At 40.7% G+C, this 11,234-nt stretch overlaps 1 protein-coding gene across 1 annotated transcript in view; it reads right to left on the reverse strand.

Moving 5' to 3' along the window:
* The window catches only part of PNOC (prepronociceptin), a 238,030-nt gene extending 228,146 nt beyond the window's left edge, over positions 1-9,884 (reverse strand). The window contains exon 1 of the mRNA XM_082251145.1: positions 9,731-9,884. The gene's annotated coding sequence lies outside the window, so the exon portion shown is untranslated. The remainder of the gene's footprint in view (positions 1-9,730) is intronic.
* Between the last annotated feature and the right edge of the window lie 1,350 nt (positions 9,885-11,234).

Below are 11,234 nucleotides of genomic sequence, written 5' to 3' on the forward strand. Positions count from 1 at the left end.
TTAAAGGAGTTAAAGTGTTATCTGTGCAAACACAGAGGAGGCAATCTATGGATCGAGAGGAGGCAGAGAATGCAGAATCTCCCTCCCCAATCTTTTTTTTCTATTTAAAAAAAAAAAAACTGACGCGTTTCAGCCCTTTTGTTTGAAATGTGGCACTTAATTTGCATCGTTCGCTTTTCAGCACGATTCCAGAGCCTGTGCAACGATAAATGAGGATGCTGTTTGCCTTTATTGTATGACATACTAATAGCCTTTGCATCCGCCGCTTTAAGTTTGTAACGAGGATGCAAGTCTGTAACAAGGATGCTATCGATAGCGATTCCCCTTTAAGAAAATGCTAGTCCCTGCCTTGCGGATTCATTGGCTTCTGTGCTCTCATTCACTGACTCGGAACAAGCATGCGGATGTTGACTTTGCTTTGAGTTTCCTGAGCTGCAGGCTTCTTCCAAGTCAGTGATTTACAGTGAGGGAAAAAAGTATTTGATCCCCTGCTGATTTTGTATGAAAAACAACAAAAATATCCAGAAAAAAAGCATTTCAAAAAAAGTTATAAATTGATTTGCATTTTAATAAGTGAAATAAGTATTTGTCCCCCAACCAATCAGCAAGATTTCTGGCTCCCAGGTGTCTTCTATACAGGTAACAAGCTGAGATTAGGAGCACTCTCTTAAAGGGAGTGCTCCTAATCTCAGCTTGTTACCTGTACATTTCTTTCAGCTCTGTGCATTAATCTAGGATCAAACTTTGCCTCTGTACAGGATTTCCTGTAATAAAGGCTGCTCACTGCTGCGCTCTCTCTTCTTGTGCAGGGTGACCAGTCTTGTCTCCGCCCCCTCCTGTAGTGGGGTGGAGCCTGATTGGTCCCTCCCACAGCTCTGCTCTCTGCACAGTACTGCCTAGTGATGGTGTCACTGCTACAGGGAGGGAAAAAAGTATTTGATCCCCTATCAATCAGCAAGATTTCTGGCTCCTAGGTGTCTTCTATACAGGTAACAAGCTGAGATTAGGAGCACTCTCTTAAAGGGAGTGCTCCTAATCTCAGCTTGTTACCTGTACATTTCCTACAACTCTGTGCATTAATCTAGGGTCAAACTTTGTCTCTATACAGGATTTTCTGTAATAAAGACCGCTCACTGCTGCACTCTCTCTCCTTGTGCAGTGTGACCAGTCTTGTCTCCGCCCCTCCTTTAGTGGGGTGGAGCCTGATTGGTCCCTCCCACAGCTCTGCTCTCTGCACAGTACTGCCTAGTGATGGTGTCACTGCTACAGGGAGGGAAAAAAGTATTTGATCCCCTATCAATCAGCAAGATTTCTGGCTCCTAGGTGTCTTCTATACAGGTAACAAGCTGAGATTAGGAGCACTCTCTTAAAGGGAGTGCTCCTAATCTCAGCTTGTTACCTGTACATTTCCTACAGCTCTGTGCATTAATCTAGTGTCAAACTTTGCCTCTGTACAGGATTTTCTGTAATAAAGACCGCTCACTGCTGCACTCTCTCTCCTTGTGCAGGGTGACCAGTCTTGTCTCCGCCACCCTCCTGTAGTAGGGTGGAGCCTGATGGGTCCCTCCCACGGCTCTGCTCTCTGCACAGTACTGCCTAGTGATAGTGTCACTGCTACAGGGAGGGAAAAAAGTATTTGACCCCCTGCTGATTTTGTTACGAATAACAACAAAAATATCCAGAAAAACACATTTAAAAAAAAGTTATAAATTGATTTGCATTTTGATGAGTGAAATAAGTATTTGATCCCCTATCAATCAGCAAGATTTCTGGCTCCCAGGTGTCTTCTATACAGGTTACAAGCTGAGATTAGGAGCACTCTCTTAAAGGGAGTGCTCCTAATCTCAGCTTGTTACTTGTATTTCTTTCAGCTCTGTGCATTAATCTAGGGTCAAACTTTGTCTCTATACAGGATTTTCTGTAATAAAGACCGCTCACTGCTGCACTCTCTCTCCTTGTGCAGGGTGACCAGTCTTGTCTCCGCCCCCTCCTGTAGTGGGGTGGAGCCTGATGGGTCCCTCCCACGGCTCTGCTCTCTGCACAGTCACTGCTACAGGGAGGGAAAAAATTATTTGATCCCTTATCAATCAGCAAGATTTCTGGCTCCTAGGTGTCTTCTATACAGGTAACAAGCTGAGATTAGGAGCACTCTCTTAAAGGGAGTGCTCCTAATCTCAGTTTATTACCTGTACATTTCCTACAGCTCTGTGCATTAATCTAGTGTCAAACTTTGCCTCTGTACAGGATTTCCTGTAATAAGGACCGCTCACTGCTGCTCTCTCTCTCCTTGTGCAGGGTGACTGGTCTTGTCTCTGCCCCCTCCAGTAGTAGGGTGGAGCCTGATGGGTCCCTCCCACAGCTTTGCTCTCTGCACAGTACTGCCTAGTGATAGTGTCACTGCTACAGGGAGGGAAAAAAGTATTTGACCCCCTGCTGATTTTGTACGAACAACAACAAAAATATCCAGAAAAACACATTTAAAAAAAAGTTATAAATTGATTTGCATTTTGATGAGTGAAATAAGTATTTGATCCCCTATCAATCAGCAAGATTTATGGCTCCCAGGTGTCTTCTATACAGGTTACAAGCTGAGATTAGGAGCACTCTCTTAACCACTTGCCTTCTGTGCACTTAAACACCCTTCCCATCCAGGCCAATTTTCAGCTTTCAGCGCTCTAACACTTTGAATGACAATTGCGCGGTCATGCTGCACTGTACCCATATGAAATTTTTATCATTTTTTTCACACAAATAGAGCTTTCTTTTGGTGGTATTTAATCATCTCTGGGTTTTTTATTTTTTACAAAAAAAAAGAAAAAAGACAGAAAATTTTGAAAAAAAAAAAAAAAGTTTTTCTTATTTTCTGCGAGTAAATTTTGAAAATAAATTTTTCTCCCTCACTGATGTGCGCTGATGAGGCGGCACTGATGGGCACTGATAGGCTGCACTTATGGGCACTGATAGGCTGCACTTATGGGCACTGATGAGGTGGCACTTATGGGCACTGATGAGGTGGCACTTATGGGCACTGATGAGGAGGTACTAATATGCCGCACTGATGAGCACTGATAGGTGGCACTGATAGGCGGCACTGATAGGCGGCACTGATAGGCGGCACTGATAGGCACTGAGAGGTGGCACTGCTGGGTACTGAGAGGTGGCACTGCTGGGCACTGAGAGGTGGCACTGACGGGTGGCACTGATGGGCACTGATAGGCGGCACTGATGGACACTAACGGGTGGCACTGATGGACACTGACGGGTGGCACTGATGAGCACTGATGGGCGGCACTGATGGCGGGCACTGTGGGCACTGATGGGGGGGCAATGTGTGTGTTTTTTTTACCTTCAGTAATCAGGGCACTGGTGATCAGTGCCCTGATTACATGTCTCTGTGTCCCCAGTGGCTGTCGGCTCCCCCTCCTTCCTCACACTGCAGGCTCCGTGTGAGGAAGGAGCGCCGGCGATGAGAGATGATCTCATATGTTTACATATGAGATCATCTCTCATTGGACGGCTTGATCACGTGGTGAATGGCCGCTGTGATTGGCCATTCACCACGATCTGTGATCGGCCGTGTCCCTTGGACACGGCCGACACAGATTCTCCCCGCTGCGCGCTTGCAGGAGCGCGCGGGGGGGCGTGTCACTGAAGGCCGTTTAAAAACGGCCTCCCGAAAATTCGAGTCCGCGCTGCAGCCGTATATAGGCTGTAGCGCGGATGTGAGGAGGTTAAAGGGAGTGCTCCTAATCTCAGCTTGTTACCTGTATAAAAGAAACTTGTCCACAGAAGCAATCAATCATATTCCAATCTCTCCACCATGGCCAAGACCAAAGAGCTGTCCAAGGATGTCAGGGACAAGATTGTAGACCTCCACAGGGCTGGAATGGGCTACAGGACAATCGCCAAGCAGTTTGACGAGAGGGTGACAACAGTCGGTAGGATTATTCGCAAATGGAAGAAACACAAAATAACTGTCGATCTCCCTCGGTCTGGGGCTCCATGTAAGATCTCACCTCTTGGAGTTTCAATGATCATGAGAACGGTGAGGAATCAGCCCAGAACTACATGGGAGAATCTTGTCAATGATCTCAAGGCAGCTGGGACCATAGTCACCTAGAAAACAATTGGTAACACACTACACTGTGAAGGATTGAAATCCTGCAGTGCCCGCAAGGTCCCCCTGCTCAAGAAAGAACATGTACAGTCCGTCTGAGGTTTGCTAATGAACATCTGAATGATTCAGAGGAGAACTGAGTGAAAGTGTTGTGGTCAGATGAGACTAAAATCCAGTTCTTTGGCATCAACTCAACTCGCCGTGTTTAGAGAAGGAGGAATGCTGCCTAGGACCCCAAGAACACCATCACCCCCATCAAACATGGAGGTGGAAACATTATGCTTTGGGGGTGTTTTTCTGCTAAGGGGACAGGACAACTTCACCGCATCAAAGGGACCATGAATGGGGCCATTTACTGTCAAATATTGGGTGAGAACCTCCTTCCGTCAGCCAGGGCATTGAAAATGGGTGATGGATGGGTCTTCCAGCATGACAATGACCCAAAACACACGGCCAAGGCAACAAAGGAGTTTCTCAAGAAGAAGCACATTAAGGTCCTGGAGTGGCCTAGCCAGTCTCCAGACCTTAATCCCATAGAAAATATGTGGAGGGAGCTGAAGGTTCGAGTTACCAAACGTCAGCCTAAAAAACCTTAATAACTTGGAGAGGATCTGCAAAGAGGAGTGGGACAAAATCCCTCCTGAGATGTGTGCAAACCTGGTGGCCAACTACAAGAAACGTCTGACCTCTGTGATTGCCAACAAGGGTTTCTCCACCAACTACTAAGTCATGTTTTGCGAAGGGGTCAAATACTTATTTCACTCATTAAAATGCAAATCAATTTATAACTTTTTTGAAATGCGTTTTTCTGGATAGTTTTGTTGATATTCTGTCACTCACTGGTAAAATAAACCGACCAATAAAATTATAGACTGATCATTTCTTTGTCAGTGGGCAAACGTACAAAATCAGCAGGGGATCAAATACTTTTTTTCCCCTCGATGTAAAAGGCATTGCAGGGACCCCGCGTCGCATATGTGTGAACCAGCACTTAACCACTTGCCGATCACCCATCGCAGATATACTGCGGCAGGCTAGTTCAGTTCGTGTACGTCGGTTCGCGGGAGCGCTCCTGGGGGCGAGCGCTTCCGCCCCCACTAGGCAGCGGGGATGCCGATCCACAGGGCCAGCGGCCGCAATTGCCGCCGGGCCCCCGCGATCATTCCCCGCTGAGAGAGAACGACGGTCAGCTGTTGTAAACACAGCTGACCGTTCTTCTCTCTGATATGATCACAGAGCTCCTGTGATCCTTCTATATAGGATCACAGGTCTCTATGATCATTTCACAAGTCCCTCCCCCATACAGTTAGAAAACACCCCATAGGCTCACAATTAACCCTTTGATCGCCCCTGGTGTTAACCCCTTCCCTGCCAGTGTCATTAGTACAGTAACAGTGCATATTTTTAGCACTGATTACTGTAGTGATGTCACTGGTACCCCCAAAAGTGTCAAAAATGTCAGTTAGGGGTCCGATCTGTCCGCCGCAATGCCGCAGTCCCGCTAAAAATCGCCCATCGCTGCCATCACTAGTTAAAAAAATAAATGAAGAAATAAAAATAACATTTGTTGTAGAAGCGAAAACTTTTGCGCAAACCAATTTAAAATACGCTTATTGCGATTTTTTTTTTTTTTTTTGCAAAATAAAAATTGGCCGAAAAGGATGAAAAACTTTGATTTTTATTTATTTTTTTATCTTATTTGGAATGTTATAATAGCAAAAAGTTTTTTTTTTTATTGTCGCTATTTTTTTGTTTATAGCGCAAAAAAATTAAAATCGCACAGGTGATCAAATACCACCAAAAGAAATCTCTATTTGTGGGGGGGGGGGGGGGGGGAAGGACATCAATTTGTATTTGGGTACAGCGTCGCACGTCCGCGCAATTGTCCATTAAAGTCACGCAGTGCCGAATCCCAAAAAAAAATGGCCTGCTCATTGAGGGGGTAAAACCTTCCGGTCCAGAAGCGGTTAAGGAGGCCGCTGTCTGCCAGGGGTGGGAAGCTAGAGAACCTGATTGAAACAATGTAGCGATCTCTTTTAATTTTTGCCTTCCTGCCAAGCAGTCGGCGGTGGAAAATCGCCAATGCTGGCTTTAATCTGCATTGAGGTGACATTGACCTGTGCCTGGATGCTGCAAGCAGGGTGGGCAAGAGGGTCAGTTGCCTTGGGCGCAGTTAAACAATGGGATGCAAGTGTTATTAGTGGGGGATGCAATTCTGAATCCTTGCCCTGGGGGCTGGATGACGCTGTCCTGATATGAATTCTTTAAAATAATCACGCTCACAGTGAATTTAGCATTACAATGTAAAAAGGAGCCAGCAATTGAATGGCAGGTTCATTAACTGCTAAATGGTGAGGGGTTTTCCCCCTATCCCTGCCTGGAAATGATGCACCAAGTAATCTCCTGCACCTCGCCGGGCTGCCAAATCTTTACATTATGTCCTCCAGCAATGCGAATAATAAAACCAGCACTTTAAATAATGAATTAAAAAAAAAAAAAACAGCGCAGCATTGAGACTGGGACAGCAGATAAACGCAGCGCGGTAAGACGAAGGTTCAGAAATGTATGCAATTATACACCCCTCCCCTTAACTCTTCCATCTGGTTCTGTATCATTAGGTACGTCGTTTTACATCAGCGTAAAACACTTCTGTGCCAGGCAGCAAAACGCGTACCATGTGCAAATTTTTCCTTTGTATCAAAGCACGAAGCCAGGTATAAAAGGATGCAAATTACAACTTGAAATTAAAAAAAAAAAAACAGAGCAAAATAATTGATGATAATTCTGTTTCAATAAAAAGTTAAAGAGAAACAAAATAAAATAGTAAAATAAAATAAATAAAAAATCTAGAAATATGTATTTGAAATGCAACAAAGTAACAAAAACTTATTCAAGACAGTTGAGATGTTTTTTCTTTCATCCAGAGCGAAAAAAATAAAAAATCAACTATGTAACAAAGGCTGATTTTAAAGACAGTTGAGATTTTCTACTGTCCAGAGCAAAGCAAAAAAAAAAAATAATAATAATAAAAAAAAAAAAAAAAAAAAAAATATATATATATATATATATATATATATATATATATATATAATGCAACAAAGTAACAAAAGCTGATTCAAGGCAGTTAAGATTTTTCTATCATCTGGAGCAAAGCAAAAAAAGAAAAAAAAATCTATAAATATTTATTTAATGCAACAATGTAGCAAAAGATTATTCAAGGCAGTTGAGATTTTCTTTTATCCAGAGCAAAGCAAAAAAAAATAAAAAAATATTCAAAAGTCTACTATGTATCAAAGGCTGATTTTAAAGACAGTTGAGATTTTCTACTGTCCAGAGCAAAGCAAAATAGAAAAAGAAAATATATATATATCTATATAGATATATCTATCTATATCTATCTCTATATATATATATATATATATATATATATAAATATATATAGATATATTGAGATATACTGTATATATAGATATCTATCTATATCTATATCTATATCTATATATATATATATATATATATATATATATATATATATATCCTTATATATATTTTTTTTTTTAAATGAAACAAAGTAACAAAAACTTATTCAAAGCAGTTGAGAATTTTGTTTCACCTGGAGCAAAGAAAAGAAATCTAGAAATATTTATTTAAAATGCAACAATGTAGCAAAAGATTATTCAAGACAATTGAGAGTTTCTTCTGTCCAGAGCAAAGCAAAAAATAAATATAATTTAAAAATTATTCAAAATTCAACTATGAGACAAAGGCTGATTTTAAAGACAGTTGAGATTTTCTTCTGTCCAGAGCAAGGCAAAAAAAAAAAATATATATATATATATATATATATATATATATATATATATATATATATATATATAATGCAACAAAGAAACAAAAGCTGATTCAGGCAGTTTCATCTGGAGCGAAGCAAATAAAAAGAATCTATAAATGTATATTTAATGCAACAATGTAGCAAATGATTATTCAAGACAGTTGAGATTTTCTTTTAGCCAGAGTACAGCAAAAAAAAAATTTAAATAATTATTCAAAATTCTACTATGTAACAGAGGCTGATTTTAAAGACAGTTGAGATTTTCTACTGTCCAGAGCAAAGCAAAAAAAAAAAAAAAATATATATATATATATATATATATATATATAAAATGCAACAAAGTAACAAAAGCTGATTCAAGGCAGTTGAGAATTTTCTTTCATCCGGAGCAAAGAAAAAAAAATTCTAGAAATATTCATTTAAAATGCAACAAAGTAGCAAAAGATTATTCAAGACAGTTGAGAGTTTCTTCTGTCCAGAGCAAAGCAAAAAAAAAAAAAATTATTTAAAACGCAACAAAGTACCAAAAGCTGATTCAAGGCAGTTGAGAATTTTCTTTCATCCAGAGCAAAGTAAAAAAAATACAAAATCTATAAATATTTATTTAAAATGCAACAATGTAGCAAAAGATTATTCAAGATAGTTAAGATTTTCTTTTATCCAGAGCAAAGCAAAAAAAAAAAAAAAAATATATATATATATATATATATATATATATATATATATATTTAAATTGCAACAAAGTAACAAAAGCTGATTCAAGGCAGTTGATAATATTCTTTCATCCAGAGCAAAGTAAAAAAAAAAAAAAAAATCTATAAATATTTATTTAAAATGCAACAATGTAGCAAAAGATTATTCAAGACAGTTAAGATTTTCTTTTATCCAGAGCAAAGCAAAAAAAAAAAAAATATATATATATATATATATATATATATATATATATATTTATTTATTTATTTAAAATGCAACAAAGTAACAAAAGCTGTAACAAAAGCTGATTCAAGGTAGTTGAGAATTTTCTTTCATTCAAAAGATTATTCAAGACAGTTCAGATTTTCTTTTATCCAGAGCAAAGCAAAAAAAAAAAAACATATATATATATATATATATGTATATATTTAAAATGCAACAAAGTAACAAAAGCTGATTCAAGGCAGTTGATAATATTCTTTCATCCAGAGCAAAGTAAAAAAAAAAAAAAAAAATCTATAAATATTTATTTAATGCAACAATGTAGCAAAAGATTATTCAAGACAGTTGAGATTTTCTTTTATCCAGAGCAAAAAAAACAAAAACAAAAACATATATATATATAATTATTTAAAATGCAACAAAGTAACAAAAGCTGATTCAAGGCAGTTGAGAATTTTCTTTCATCAGGAGCAAAGCAAAAAATAAATAAAAATCTAGAAATATTTATTTAAAACGCAACATCCAGAGCAAGCCAAAAAAAACATACAAATCATTATTTAAAATGCAACAATGTAACAAAAGCTGATTAAGGACAGTGATTTTCTTCTGTCCACAGAAATACAAAAATCTACAAGCATTTATTTAAAATGCAACAATGTTATTTTCTATGGAGGAGAAGAGGGGCTTCTGGCAATGTATGAAGACCCCAGATGGGTAAGATACAATTGAATCCCTCTTCTCCCCATAGGTTTTAGGCAGAATCCTGAGAAGTGTGCAGACAGGATTGAGTTAGGAGGATTTGTTATTAGGATATAAATTGTCCAATGTCTCAGTGTTGTATGGTGATAATAGGAAGGCAGTCTTACCTCTGAGTGTTCTTCAGTGTCCGGACCTCTCCTGATATGTGCCTGTCTGTGCCTTTCCTCTCAGTATATTTATACACAGTGGTTCCCCCACCTCTCAGGCACTCACATTGTTACTCTGTATGTATTCACCCCCTCATGCTTCTGTCAAGCAGAGGAAGACCAAATCTTCTCCTACCTTCCTCTCCTTATCTTTAAGAGAAAGCAACGTCACAGCAAAAAAATTTCACCGGATTCCCTCAAATCAATGGGTGATGCCCACAGACGACGTGGCGCAGCGCCCGCATTTCGCATTGTTCTGGCTATTGGAGATGTCACTCAGTACATCAGGCAATTACTTATTATCTTTTCCCGAGAGGGCAATGTGTCTGGCCAAGGACCTATAGGCTGTCAAAACACTAAAGAAGAAAAATAGAACAAGGGTACATGAATGAAAGGAGAACAAATGCATTCATTTTTAGCCAATGAAATGCACCCTCAGATTTGGGTTCTTTAGAAGGTTAGTCTACCCAAAACTGATATTTTGGTGTTTGGTGGATGCCGGAGAGAGAAACCACCTGACATATTCAAACGTTTGTGGACACCTGACCACCACGCCTACAGTATATGAGCTTGTTGGATATCCCATTCCAAAATTGTGATCATTAAAATGGAGTAGACCCCCCCCCCCCCCAGGGGCAGACTGGCAACTTTCAGCCCAGGGGGCAAGTACAAACCAGAGGCCCCCTGCCACTCTCCCTCTTCCCATCCTCCTCCTGACCCCCATTCCAGGCTGAAGCCCTGCTCCAGGTACTCTCTACTCACCGGCTGAATCTGGGTTCCCAACCTGACCAGCAGGGGGCGGTTGGGGGGAGCTGGGACAGCTTGGATGGGGCTGCCTGGGGGAGGAGAGTGTCAAGTGGGGCAAGGAACCGGCATCTGCAAAGACACAGCTTACACCATCCATGCTGGGGGGAGGTCTGCGCTCTGTCCTGGTGGTCTTTATCCCGCACTCAGTAGGACAGCAGTGGGGTCTTTTTACTTCTCTTCACTGGGGATCCTTTAGGCATGTCTGTGGCAGAAGCGGTAAAGCCTTTTTATGGTGCATCAAAGCGGTCCGGAGGGCAATTGCCCCCCTGCCCCCTGACCTAGACCTTCTGTGCCCCCCCCCCCCCCATTTTGGGCTGTAACAGCCTCCGCTCTTCAGAGGAGGTTTTCTACAAGATTTTGGAGGGTGTCTGTGAGAATTTGTGAGGTCAAGTACTGATATTGGCTGAGAAGACCTGGTTGACAATTGGAATTCCAAGTTCATTCCAAAGGTGCTCAGTAGGGCTGAGCTCAGGTACCCATGCTGGATGAGAAGACCTGGGTCACACAATCAGCATTCTAATTCAACCCAAGGGTTTTCAGTAGGGCTAAGCTCAGGTACCCATGTTGAAGGAGAAGACCTGGGTCATAATTGGAATTCCAGTTCATTCCAAAGGTGTTTAGTAGGGTGGAGCTCAGGTACCTATGTTGAAGGAGAAGA

The sequence above is a fragment of the Pelophylax lessonae genome (genome assembly GCF_965119305.1).
Source record: "Pelophylax lessonae genome assembly, chromosome: 3".
Taxonomy (NCBI): domain Eukaryota; kingdom Metazoa; phylum Chordata; class Amphibia; order Anura; family Ranidae; genus Pelophylax; species Pelophylax lessonae.